At 42.5% G+C, this 11,704-nt stretch overlaps 1 pseudogene; it reads left to right on the top strand.

Annotated features, from left to right (window-relative positions):
- Positions 1-10,788: 10,788 nt before the first annotated feature.
- On the top strand, positions 10,789-10,908 carry LOC122087831 (annotated as a pseudogene).
- The last annotated feature ends 796 nt before the right edge of the window (positions 10,909-11,704 follow it).

Below are 11,704 nucleotides of genomic sequence, written 5' to 3'. Positions count from 1 at the left end.
CATATGATCCTGATACGGCCAAATCGATCGCTCAGTAGGGTAAGGACACACATCGCCCATCGGGACACGTGTCGCCCACCAGATAGGGATTGCAAGGACTCTACCACGTAACCTGCGTGAAGAGAATATTCCCCGCCAAAAGGATAGGACGAGTGGAACTTTAAGAGGGAAGAACGTGGACCCGAGAAGGACTCTTGGAAGGAAAGGGAAAACCCTAAACCTTAAGAGCTATATAAGAGGGTCCGAGAGGAAAGAAGGAGGTAAGCATCAATACCCACACCATTACTCCTATACAAAAACTGTGCAGCCAATCCCTAACTTGAGCGTTGGAGGACTAACCCCGGACAAAGCTCCGGGCCTCTGCCGCCTGTGCTTGTGCAAGTCAGCTCATACGGATTTTTGGCAGCAACAGATCCGAAGTCAGTTTGACTCCAATTGCTATTCCATAACCACTAAGGCTTTATTTTATATAACGTCTAGATAAATGCTTTGATGTGTGGCGCGATAGACACTAATTAATGTATGATGTATGACGATATATTGTTTCATTGCGTTAATTAAATGGTGTGCATTCCCCTTTTTCCTCAACCTAAAGCAAGTGTGAGATGGGAAATCCTAATAGGTGGAATTCCCATAGCCTACTGTAGTTGGTGGGTGTAAAGGTTTTGTGGGTCAATTCTGGCAAATGTTGATAGGATATTGCCTGTGATAGGTTCACAAGATGGTTTGCACTCATCTCCTACAAGATAGGAAATGGATATAGTCAATGAGGGTATACTATGATTGTAATACCCTACTTCTTAAGTCCGGTCTGATTACGCGATTGACCCGGTTAAACCATGCAGGAACCGAACCAGAGGGAGTTAGAGCGGGTTCCTTATGGTCTATGATGGCAAGGGTGACCTTAAACACCGGCTGACCTGACAAGTCCGAGCCAGTGCCAGAAGAGACGGGAGTGCCCAAGCCGTGTACATGCACCTACCATAAGGCCATGTATGGATAAAGCAAGTATTGTAGCCGATATTAAGGTATATACGTATGCTACATCGTATGCCAGGGGTGGGGTTCGTGCCGAGGCCTGAACCCTGTCAAAATCCCAAGTTTTGGCCCTCAGGTGGGCGGACAGGTGGGTGCACCCACCCACCTGAGTGACCCATCCATGTGCACTGGTCACTTATTTAGGAATTATATATATAGCTTTATGATTTTCTTTTCTTTTCATTTATGACCCCCGTACGTTGGTGAGGATAGTAAAGAGGAGAGAGAAAAGAAAGGGAAGAAGAAGGGAAGAGAAGGAAGAGGAAGAAGAGAAGGATTTCAGTGGCGCCAAAGCTTGATCTTCCCATTCCGACGCCGGAAGAGTGATCTTCAACTCTAGATCTATATTTAGAGGTAAGCAAAGTCGGGTTCTTTGAACATTCACCATACCCAAGCTTAAACCCTTGATTCGAGTAGGGTTTCTTGAGATCTTGTAAATCCCCTTTGAAATGATGAATCTAAGGTTTAATAGATGATTTATGTGTTGATCTTGAAGGATTTGAAGAGGTATTGACAAGGTGGAAGAAGCATTGTGGGTTTGAAGTGATTTGGAGGGTTTGAAGTTGTTCTTGAGCAAAGAAGGTAAGATGGTTTCCCATCCCTTGAATCTAACCTAGATCTAGGTTAGAACCATCCTATAAGACCTTGAAGGTATGAAGAATGGGTTGGGAAAAGCCCCATTTGAATCCCCAAAGAATGGAGAAAGTTGGAAAGAAACAGTGTCTTTCTCGCCAAGACCGGTGGGTGGAACCGGTGGGCCCCTACCTGCCTGTGGGCACCCACGTGAGAGGGCAGGGGCCTTCGGGCACAACCGGTGGGCCCAACTGGTGGGCCAACCGGCGGGCCACCCTACCCGCTGATCCTAGCAGAGGCCCCTGGCCCAACCGATGGGCCCTACCGGCGGACCCCTACCCGTCGGTCCAAACCGGTGGGTAGGACCGGTGGGCCAGACATCCCACCTGTCTGACCCACCTGTGTAGCTCCGAAGGTGATCCTTATGTCCGATTGGACCCAAATCGGACTTGTGACCTTCTTTTAACGTTCTAAACATGATTTTGTCATCAAATCTCGTTGATTTTGATTCTAAATGGTGAAGTACTAACCCCGCTCAATTATGTTAGGTTCACCAAATCCTACCCGTTTCGCACCGGATCTCACCCGTACTGAACGGGAATCCTTGTACGCTACAAATAAGTGGGGAGAGGACGTTTGGCCTTGTTTCAAGGCATTGTTTGGCATTCATTTAATTATATCTAGTCTAGTCATGCCATCATGAATATGCTATGTAGATTAGTCATTCCTCACATTGTTATGCATGTGTGCTATGTTTACTTTCTAAATGCCAATTGAATGAGATGTTTATATGTTGAATGTGGACATCATTGTGCATGATGCATTGATAGACTAGATGCCGTAGTCGGCTTGGAAATGAGTGCATTGGTGGCCCGTGGTATGGGACGCGGTGGCACTATGCAATCGTACTGTTGTCATATAGGAGCATGCGGTATTAGGATTTTCACCATCCCGTGCTACGACCCTTCCTAACAGGGGTTGAGGTGTTGGGTTATCATTTGGGGAGAAGAAGTGGTCGCGGTTGTCGGGTCACTGTGGCGGTTAGACATAACGCCTGACGGGTCATTTAAGACAGTCGGCAACCCCGGTGGTACATTCAAGAGGGCCAATCGTACTGCTTTTAAATTGCTGGAGTCAGCACCTTTATTTTCAGTCATTTACATTTCTGTTGAGAGCCTGGTGGATGGCATTATCTTTACTTTTCTGAGTACTCACGGTGGGCATTCTCCGACAGCCCTATGGGCGTATCGCGGGAGGGAGTTCGCGGCTCGTACCCAGAGTATACGCGCACTGTGGCTGTAGTAGCACTAAAACCAAGGACTTAGTAATGTTGCTTAGGTGGATGTGATTTAAAATGTATTGCATGCATGTAGTGCATATGATGTGTTTTGCTGTGTGGACTGCTGTGTGGTCCATCTTACCACTTACTGAGCTAGTGAGCTCATCCCACGGGTACCCCCTTTTTAGATGATTTTGCAGGTCATACATTTGATGGACTGCTGTGTGGTCCATCTTACCACTTACTGAGCTAGTGAGCTCATCCCACGGGTACCCCCTTTTTAGATGATTTTGCAGGTCATACATTTGAGGAGCACGGGTTGGGTCCCACAGTCGAGTTTCCTGAAGAGGACTGGTGGACCCCTGAGGAGTTAGAGCACGGCGTCGATTGCTCGTGTGAGAGCTGTGCTGCGGGACCGCAGTTCTGAGGCCGTGCTGAGTTCCACTTCGGAGGCCGAGCTGAGCTCTACTATGTGATGCCGAGCTGGGCTCAACCCTTGATGCCGAGCTGAGCTCTAGCCTTTGTTGCCGAGCCGAGCTGTGTACTTTGATTATTTTGATGATTTCCTTTACATACTTGATATATGAATTGTACTTTTATTGTGTAATTATTGTATCACAATTCGGGCCCACATGTATATAATTATTGTATCACAATTCGGGTATCAAGTATTATGGAATTATTCACAGGTAAAACTTAGTCTTCCGCTGATCTGATGAGCTTATATTAATTGTGTGTATGCTGTGGTGGAATACAGTATCTGATGATCCAGGCAGGTTTGGGTTAACTGGTGTTAACCCAGTCACTGGCCCGGTTCAGTGAGAACGGGGTGTGACAATGATAGTGGGTTACCTCACTCTGAGACCACGGGTATGCACTTAACTTGAGTGTATATTAGCCAATAGGATTGTACATGACACTCAGTGGCTAAAAATATTGGAAGTCTTCATAACGGAAAGAATCAATCGAATTAGCCAATATGTATGTGGTGAACTTCGATAGGATAAGTCACACACATAAGGGGTAAAGTACCTCCAATACATACCTCAAAGCAATGAAAAAAGCTTAAGATGTGTGAAACCATTGTTTTAGATTTGTTTATTTTCTATTCAATGGTCGTCATCATGTTAATTTTTAGTTTTTGTACATCATTCTAGAACATCCGCTTGTCTTCCTAAATAAATTATAGTTCCCTCATTATAGATCATATTTTAATTGAAGCCAATTAAATTGATTGGAGGAGGAGCATTAAGTTGCTCTTAACTGGAGAAGGTCTAATGTCCGTCCTTGAGGATGAAAAACCTCAATTTTTCGGACTTAATAATGATATTATGAGAGTTTCTACACTAAGAAATTCAAGGATAAGTTCTTTATTTAGAACTATATTGATAAGACCATTATCGATTGTGTGTTAAACGAAGAGTAAATAGAGGAACAAAGGGATTGCCTCGATATAACTTTCCACGCAACAGAATGGATCTAGTTGTGGTACCCTTCGATCCCCACGAATAGCGACGAACAAAGGATTGCAGCTCGCTAGGCAATGATCTACCCTCCAAATCCAAGGATTGCAATGGAGATCTTTGGAGACTCACACTCTCAATTGGGAAGAAGAGATTAGGGGGGAGAGAGAGAGAGAGGGGGGGATTAGGTTAGAAACTTTAACTTGCTTTGTGGCCAAAACCCTCTTATTTATAGAGAATTGGTCAGTTAGGGTTCTTAATCCTAATGAGTCTATGATTACCTCAAGTGGGTGACCCATAAAGGAACTGGGTCTGGACTCAGTCCGAAATAAATAACATCTCCCACTTGCCCACGTAAGGCAGACATACTTAATTGTCCAATCTAGAAGTCTTTCTATCATATGTGTCTCATCATACAGGAAATGGAGCATACAACCTAACAAAATAGTTACGAATGTAGGAGTGTTATATCAAGCTTCCATCTAACCAATATAGTACATCACTCACAAATAATCTGGGGTATCTTAAACAATTCAACTGCACCAAATCTAGCATTCTCAATACCTCATGATGAGCAGTGCTGAGTAATGTGCATATGACTATGTTGAAGCATAAAAACAATAAGTCACCTGAGCAATAAGCCAAAAAACAAGAGTGTGATTTGGAATAGTTTTTCCTAAGCCCACATGACAATCCGACTATTCTCAATCGCTTTGTCAATCGTGTTCCACTGGACTGCATCATCCATGATCCTAAGGAGCACATCAAAGTAGCATCATTGGGCATTCTCTTCATGATATGGTCTCAAGTAGAGGGTATCTAAAGGATCAACTCAGTTTGATCCAAGTGACTAACATAGTGACGAAGAAGGGATCCATTCAATCATTCTCACAAACGGTCATAACAAAGCACTACCTCTGACATATATTTATGAACATGCCCACTTAAATTAAATACCAAATATGATCTTCAATCCAAAATAAGAATAAACAACCATGGGTCAATGGGCGGAGATCTACCATGCATCCCAATAAGTGGAGACAGTCTCAAGTCATACCTTCCATGGGAGGGTATGATGATTTGCCAATACATACACATTATATATGCTAAAACACATTTCAAAGCGATAATATATCTGGCCTATTAGCTTAGTTGGTTAGAGTGTCGTTCTAATAACGTAAGGTCATAGGTTCGAGTCATGCCAATAATCCTGATAATGTAAAGCAAAGAACAAAAATATACATCAGCATATCAACAACTTCAAATAAATCATATAAAGTACCCTCCCTTTTGACCTAAGTTTGAAAAAAAAATGCAAACAAGGGTTTAAACTTTCCAATACTTGTCGATCCAAACTAATCTCAATACGATATGCGAGGAGTAAGAAGAAACAAAAAAAAACCCAATACCGAATCAATCTGATCCGATCCAATACTAATCTCTCATCAGATCTATTCCGTTTAATAAAGTGGTATGGTTTTCTCAAACCACTTTGGATATTTAAAATATCTTAATAATAGAATATTTAAAAAAAAAAAACACTTTGAATTTTATAAAAGAATATGTAAGGGTGTTAATCGGTTCAGTTTCGGTTTAAATGGTGCAGTTCAATTCGGTTCATATTTATTTGGGTGAAACCAAAACAACACCATTTACTAAATGGTTGTACTTTCTGAAATCGCAATTGTTTAGTAAATGATTTCAGTTCCACAGTTTTTAAATGGTTTTGGTTTCACGATTTTAAATGGTTTCGGTTTATTCCATACGGTTTCTAAATGGTTAGCAATCGGTTTACTAGTTTATTCGCATATTTACTAAAATTTGCTTTTGGTGATAAATGATTCAATCTTGAGAATGTGAAATGCAAACCATTATGTTTTGTTAAAACTACCAAACAACTAAGTAAAAGAAAATATTACATTGAGAAGTGAAATGCAAACAAAACTACTAAATACTAATGAACACGAGTAGTAGTGGTGGATGATGCTAATTAGGAATAGAAGGCTCTGAAAACACATCTTCCAAGGCTTCAAATAATTCATCTTCATCTGTATCAGCTACATAAAGGAGGAAAACAATTACTTAGAATATGAAACTAATATCCAAAGAATTTCATACGAGGTTAAAAGAAAAAATATTACCCCCAAAAGTCGCATCATACTTCCTATCGCGCAAGCATACCAAAGCTTCAAAATCCCAATCATTTTTACTTCAGGGTTTTTCTCTTTTTGGAAGTGATATACTGATTCTGCCCCTACCTTATTTAATCGTTAAATGGGTTAATCGGATCAATTTTGACGGTTTAAATGGTTCGGTTTTCATGGTTTCAATTTGATTTGAAACCAATAGGTTAAACGGCTCTGTTCGGTTTTGACTCGTTTAATTAATCAGCCTGAAACTTGAAATCAGAACTGAACCATTTACTAAAGAGTTTTACGATTTCGATGTAAATGACTAGGTTCGATTTTGGTTTCGGTAAATGGTTTCGGTTTCAAATTCACATCCTTACCCATATGCTAGCTTAGACCAAGTATAAGCTGGTAGCCCGCATTAATGCAGCATGTTGTGCGACGGCCAGCGGCCATCTTCACACTTAAGACATATGTTGCAACAGGCCACGAGAGGCATTTGTAGGGGATCAGCGACAACAACTGCTATTGTTGATGCGATGCACATGATAAGCATAAAAAAGAGCCATGGGATTTTATGATGCAGCATAGCCATAGTGGAGAGCAACAAAGAATGGCTTCGTGCAACGATACACGTCGATGTGCAACTAAAGTAAAACTAACCTAGCTCTGATACCAACGTTAAATGGAAAATAAACAGAGGATCAAAGGTATTACCTCAATGTAGCTTTCCACACAGCAGAATGGATCTAGTTGTGGTACTTGTCGTCTGCATGAATAGCGACGAGTAAAGGATTACGGCTCGCTAGGAAATGATCCACCCTCAAAATCCAAGGACTGCAATGGAGATCCTTGGAGACACATTGTTACACCTGTGCCCTAACCCGGTCTAATTTGAACTGCTATGGTAGGTCTCGGACCGGAAGTGGTAAGTACCACCTGGTTTTTGGCTCCCGGTAGTCCCTTGTAAAAGGGGGAGAGATGACCCACTTGCTCATGTATTGCCTGCCAATCCAATTGGAGGGGATTCAAGCCTTCTGATCCCAGAAGGTAAGTGACTTAACACTCTTACACTAAAATCCCAGCACCCACCAAAACTATCGAAAGACCATACTTAAGACCTAGGGCAACCACCTATGGGAGACCTACTAGAGGACAAGAAGCAGTCAAGACACCTGACTATCTTGACCATCGGAAGCACCTAGGCCTAGATCCGGTGAGCTAAATCCGATGGCCACTTATGCCACTGAACTGATTTCGATGCCTGTGGACCCCACCACCTGCATCAAGAATGATTCCAGATGATTCCGTATACTCCCCCACACCTTCTTCGTGACTTGTATTTTGATGAGTTCAAAGAGATGGGCCCGCGTGTCCTGAATCGCGAAATAATCTATTTGGACAAAAGATGACCCAACCAAACAGGCCCTAGTAATGGGCTACTATATAAGTGGAAATGAGGATTCATTTTTCCTCATTTCTCACTTGTACAATTGTGGGAGTGGGAAAGAGGAGGAGAGAAGGGTAGGGAAGGGAAGGAAAGAGAAGAGGAAAGGGAAGGAGTTTGGAGCTCACCTTGGTGCCGGTTGTCCGCTTAGTTGTTAGAATCCTTGCCAGAGGTAAGTGCCACCTCTCCTACCACTCTCTCTCTTCATTTTGAGCTAGGGTAAATTGAGTATGGATGTGAATCTTGACCTCCACACCTCCCCAAACAAGGACTCACGCTCGGTACGGATGAGATCTGGTGTGAGAAGCGTAAGATTTAGTGAACCTATCATGAGTGAGCGGGGTTAGAATTTCATCACTTTGGAATCAAATTAACAAGATCCAATGACAAAATCATGTTTAGAATCCTAAACGAAGGTCGCACGTCCGTTTTGGGTCCAATCGGATGTAAAAATCACGTTGGGAGCCTCTCGGGTGGGTCGGACAGCCCACCTGTCTGACCCACCAGTCAGACCCATCGGTCTTGATCGGCGGGTAGGTCGGCCCACCAGTCTGGTCCACCGGTTGCGCCCGAGGGTCCTACCTTCTTAGGCGGGTGCCCACAAGCGGGCCAAATGGCCACCGGTCTTGGCGAAAAACTACTGTTTCTTCACACATTCCCCCAACCTTTGGGGATTCAAATGGGGATTTTCCAAACCCATTCTTCACACATTCAAGGTCTCATAAGATGGTTCTAACCTAGATCTAGGTTAGATTTAAGGAATGGAAAGCCATCTTACCTTCTTTGCTCAAGAACTCCTTCAAAACCCCAAAATCACTTCAAATCAACAATGTTTCTCCAACCTTGTAAATACTTCTTCAAATCCTTCAAAATCAACACATAGATCATCTATTAAACCTTAGATTCATCATCTCAAGGGGGATTTACAAGATCTCAAGAAACCCTACCCAAATCAAGGGTTTTACGTAGGTATGGTGAAAGTTTAAGGAACCCAGCCTTTGCTCACCTCTAAACGTAGATTTGGTGTTGGAGATCACTCTTTCGGCGTCGGCATGGGAAGATCAAGCCTCGGCGCCACTGAAATCCATCTCTTCTTCCTCTTTACTCTTCTCTTCTTCTTTCCTTTCTTTTCTCTCTCCTCTTTACTCTTCTCACCAACGTCCGAGTGTCATAAATGAGAAAAGAAAAAGAAAAACATAAATGCTATATATACTTCTTAAATAACTAAGTAATCACATGGGTGGGTCACTCAGGTGGGTGGATGCGCCCACCTGTCCGCCCACCTGAGGGCCAAAACTTGGCCAACAAGTGGGATTTTGACAGAATTCGGCCCTTGGCACGAATCTCACTCTTGGCATAAGATGTAATATACGTATGCGCCTTAAGATACGATTACATACCTGCTTTATCCATACATGGCCTTATGATAGGTGCATGGTTAACGGCTTGGGTACACCCGTCTCCTCTGGCACTGGGTCGGACTTGTCGGGCCAGCTGGTGTTTAAGGTCACCCTTGCCATCATGGTCCATAAGGAACCCGCCTTAACTCTCTCCGGTTCGGGTCCTGCATGGTTAAATCGGGTCAACCGTGTAATCAGACCGGGTTTAAGAAGTAGGGTATTACATATTGGCTCCTATGTTTCTGCAGAAAATACTTCTGCCCTTGTTGTTCCCTGTGTTACTCTTGATGTTAGGCTCAAACTTGGGTCAATTCCTCATTCCAAATTGCTATTACTCACAATAGGTCAGTAGAGGAAGTGTTAGAGGTCAGGTTTGATCCATTTCTGGGTTCCAATTAACTGACCTAAGTCTGTCATATCCATTCCTGTAGAAATTCTAAAGTAATTTAGGAATTTAGAGAAATCTACAGAATTAGGGTATTTAATCGGGATGAATTACTTATAACTACGTGCCTAATCTAATTAATTCAACCCTTATTGCATAATTCCAGCTTTAATAAAATTCTGTTCCAAGGGTTTTGGCTGAATTTCCACCAAATCAACCCTATTCCAGCCCTTATTGCATAATCCCTACTGAAAAAAGAAATTGTCCTATGTTCTAAGGTATAGCAGGGATAGTGTTTCTACCAATTGGATCCCTAGTAGTCCACAGAAATTAGGGCTTTCTTTACTGGGTAGCTATTCTGCTTACAGGGATTCCCTGGTAATAAACAATTGGGTAAAATCCTAACCCTAGCTACCCAATCTACATGAAATTACCTAATTAACCTTGCTGCAGTAGTAAGTTCACTTACCTGGTTGCAGAGTTGATCTAGGAGTAACTTAAGGTGAGTGAGTTCCCTCCTCACTTCTCTTTCTTCCTCTTCTTCCTTCTCTTTCCTTCATCTTCTTCTCCTTTCTTTTTTTTTCTCCTTACTGTAACAGCAACCACGATTTTGATGAATTCTCAGCCCTTTATAACCCTTATATAGGGCAGCCCAAACAGAGTTGGGCCCTACAAGTACATTTATGTGTACACTAAATCCAGAATTTAGTGAAGCAAATAAATTATTTCTCCCATTAGTTATTGACACTAAAATATACATTACATACCTTATCTGGGCTTATTCACATAGGGGCAAAATGGGGATTTGTACAGTAGGGGTGTGGGCCCCACAGCACGAAATCCAATTTTTTTTACATGTAATACCTAATTTAATTAATATGTCATTAAATTTGTAAATTTAAATTTCCTTTTTTATTTATTGGTATAAAATATGTATTTTAACCTTCAATTAGGTTTCTTTCTATAGGGGAAAAATGGAAATTTACACAACAAAGGTGGGCCCCACAGTGCAAAAATCCAAAAATTACAGTCAGCAAGGCAAAATCGATTGGTCGATTTTGGACCTACCAGTTGGGGTGCAATTATACCCAGCACTAATGCACTGGATCCCATCAGAACTTCGCAGTTAAGCGTGTTTCGGTGAGAGTAGTACTATGATGGCTGACCCCCTGGGAAGTTCTCATGTCGTACCTTTTTTTTTTTGCTGTACTTGGTCTTATAATTAAATTTACCTCTTTATCCACACCTCCTGATGAGTTCCCCAATGATATTGGCAGGCTGAACAGGAGAAGGTGTGTGATACCCTACTTTTTAAACCTGGTCTAATTACACAGTTGACCCGGTTTAACCATGTAGGACCCGAACTGGAGAGGGTTAAGGCGGGTTCCTTATGGACCATGATGGCAAGGGTAACTTTGAACACCGGTTGGTCGGACAAGTCTGAGTCAGTGCCAGAGGAGACGGGTGTACCCAAGCCGTATACATACACATATCATAAGGCCATGTACGGATAAAGCAGGTATGTAGCCATATTCTAAAGCGCATACATACAATATACCTTATGCCGAGAGTGAGATTCATGCCGAGAGTCGAATCTCATCAAAATCCCACTTGTTGGCCAATTTTCGGCCCTCAGGTGGGCGGTCACAGGTGGGCGCATCCACCCACCTGAGTGACCCACCCATGTGGTTCCTTAGTTGTTTTAGAAAGTATAAATAGCATTTATGAGTTTTCCATTTTTTTATTTATGCCATTCGGGTGGTTGGTGAAAAGAGTAAAGAGGAGAGAGAAAAGGGGGGAGAAAAGAGAACGGAGAAGAAGAAAGGGGAGGAAGAGGAAGAAGGAATGGATTTAAGCGGCGCCAAGGCTTGATCTTCCCATTCCGATACCGGAAGAGTGATCCCCAATGCGAGATCTGCGTTTAGAGGTGAGCGAAGGCTATATTCCCTAAACTTTCACCATACCCAAGTAAAACCCTTGATTTGGGAAG

The sequence above is a fragment of the Macadamia integrifolia genome, chromosome 8, assembly GCF_013358625.1.
Source record: "Macadamia integrifolia cultivar HAES 741 chromosome 8, SCU_Mint_v3, whole genome shotgun sequence".
Lineage (NCBI taxonomy): Eukaryota > Viridiplantae > Streptophyta > Magnoliopsida > Proteales > Proteaceae > Macadamia > Macadamia integrifolia.
Note: the sequence above shows the minus strand (reverse complement) of the source record. Positions and strands in the feature narration are given on the sequence as shown.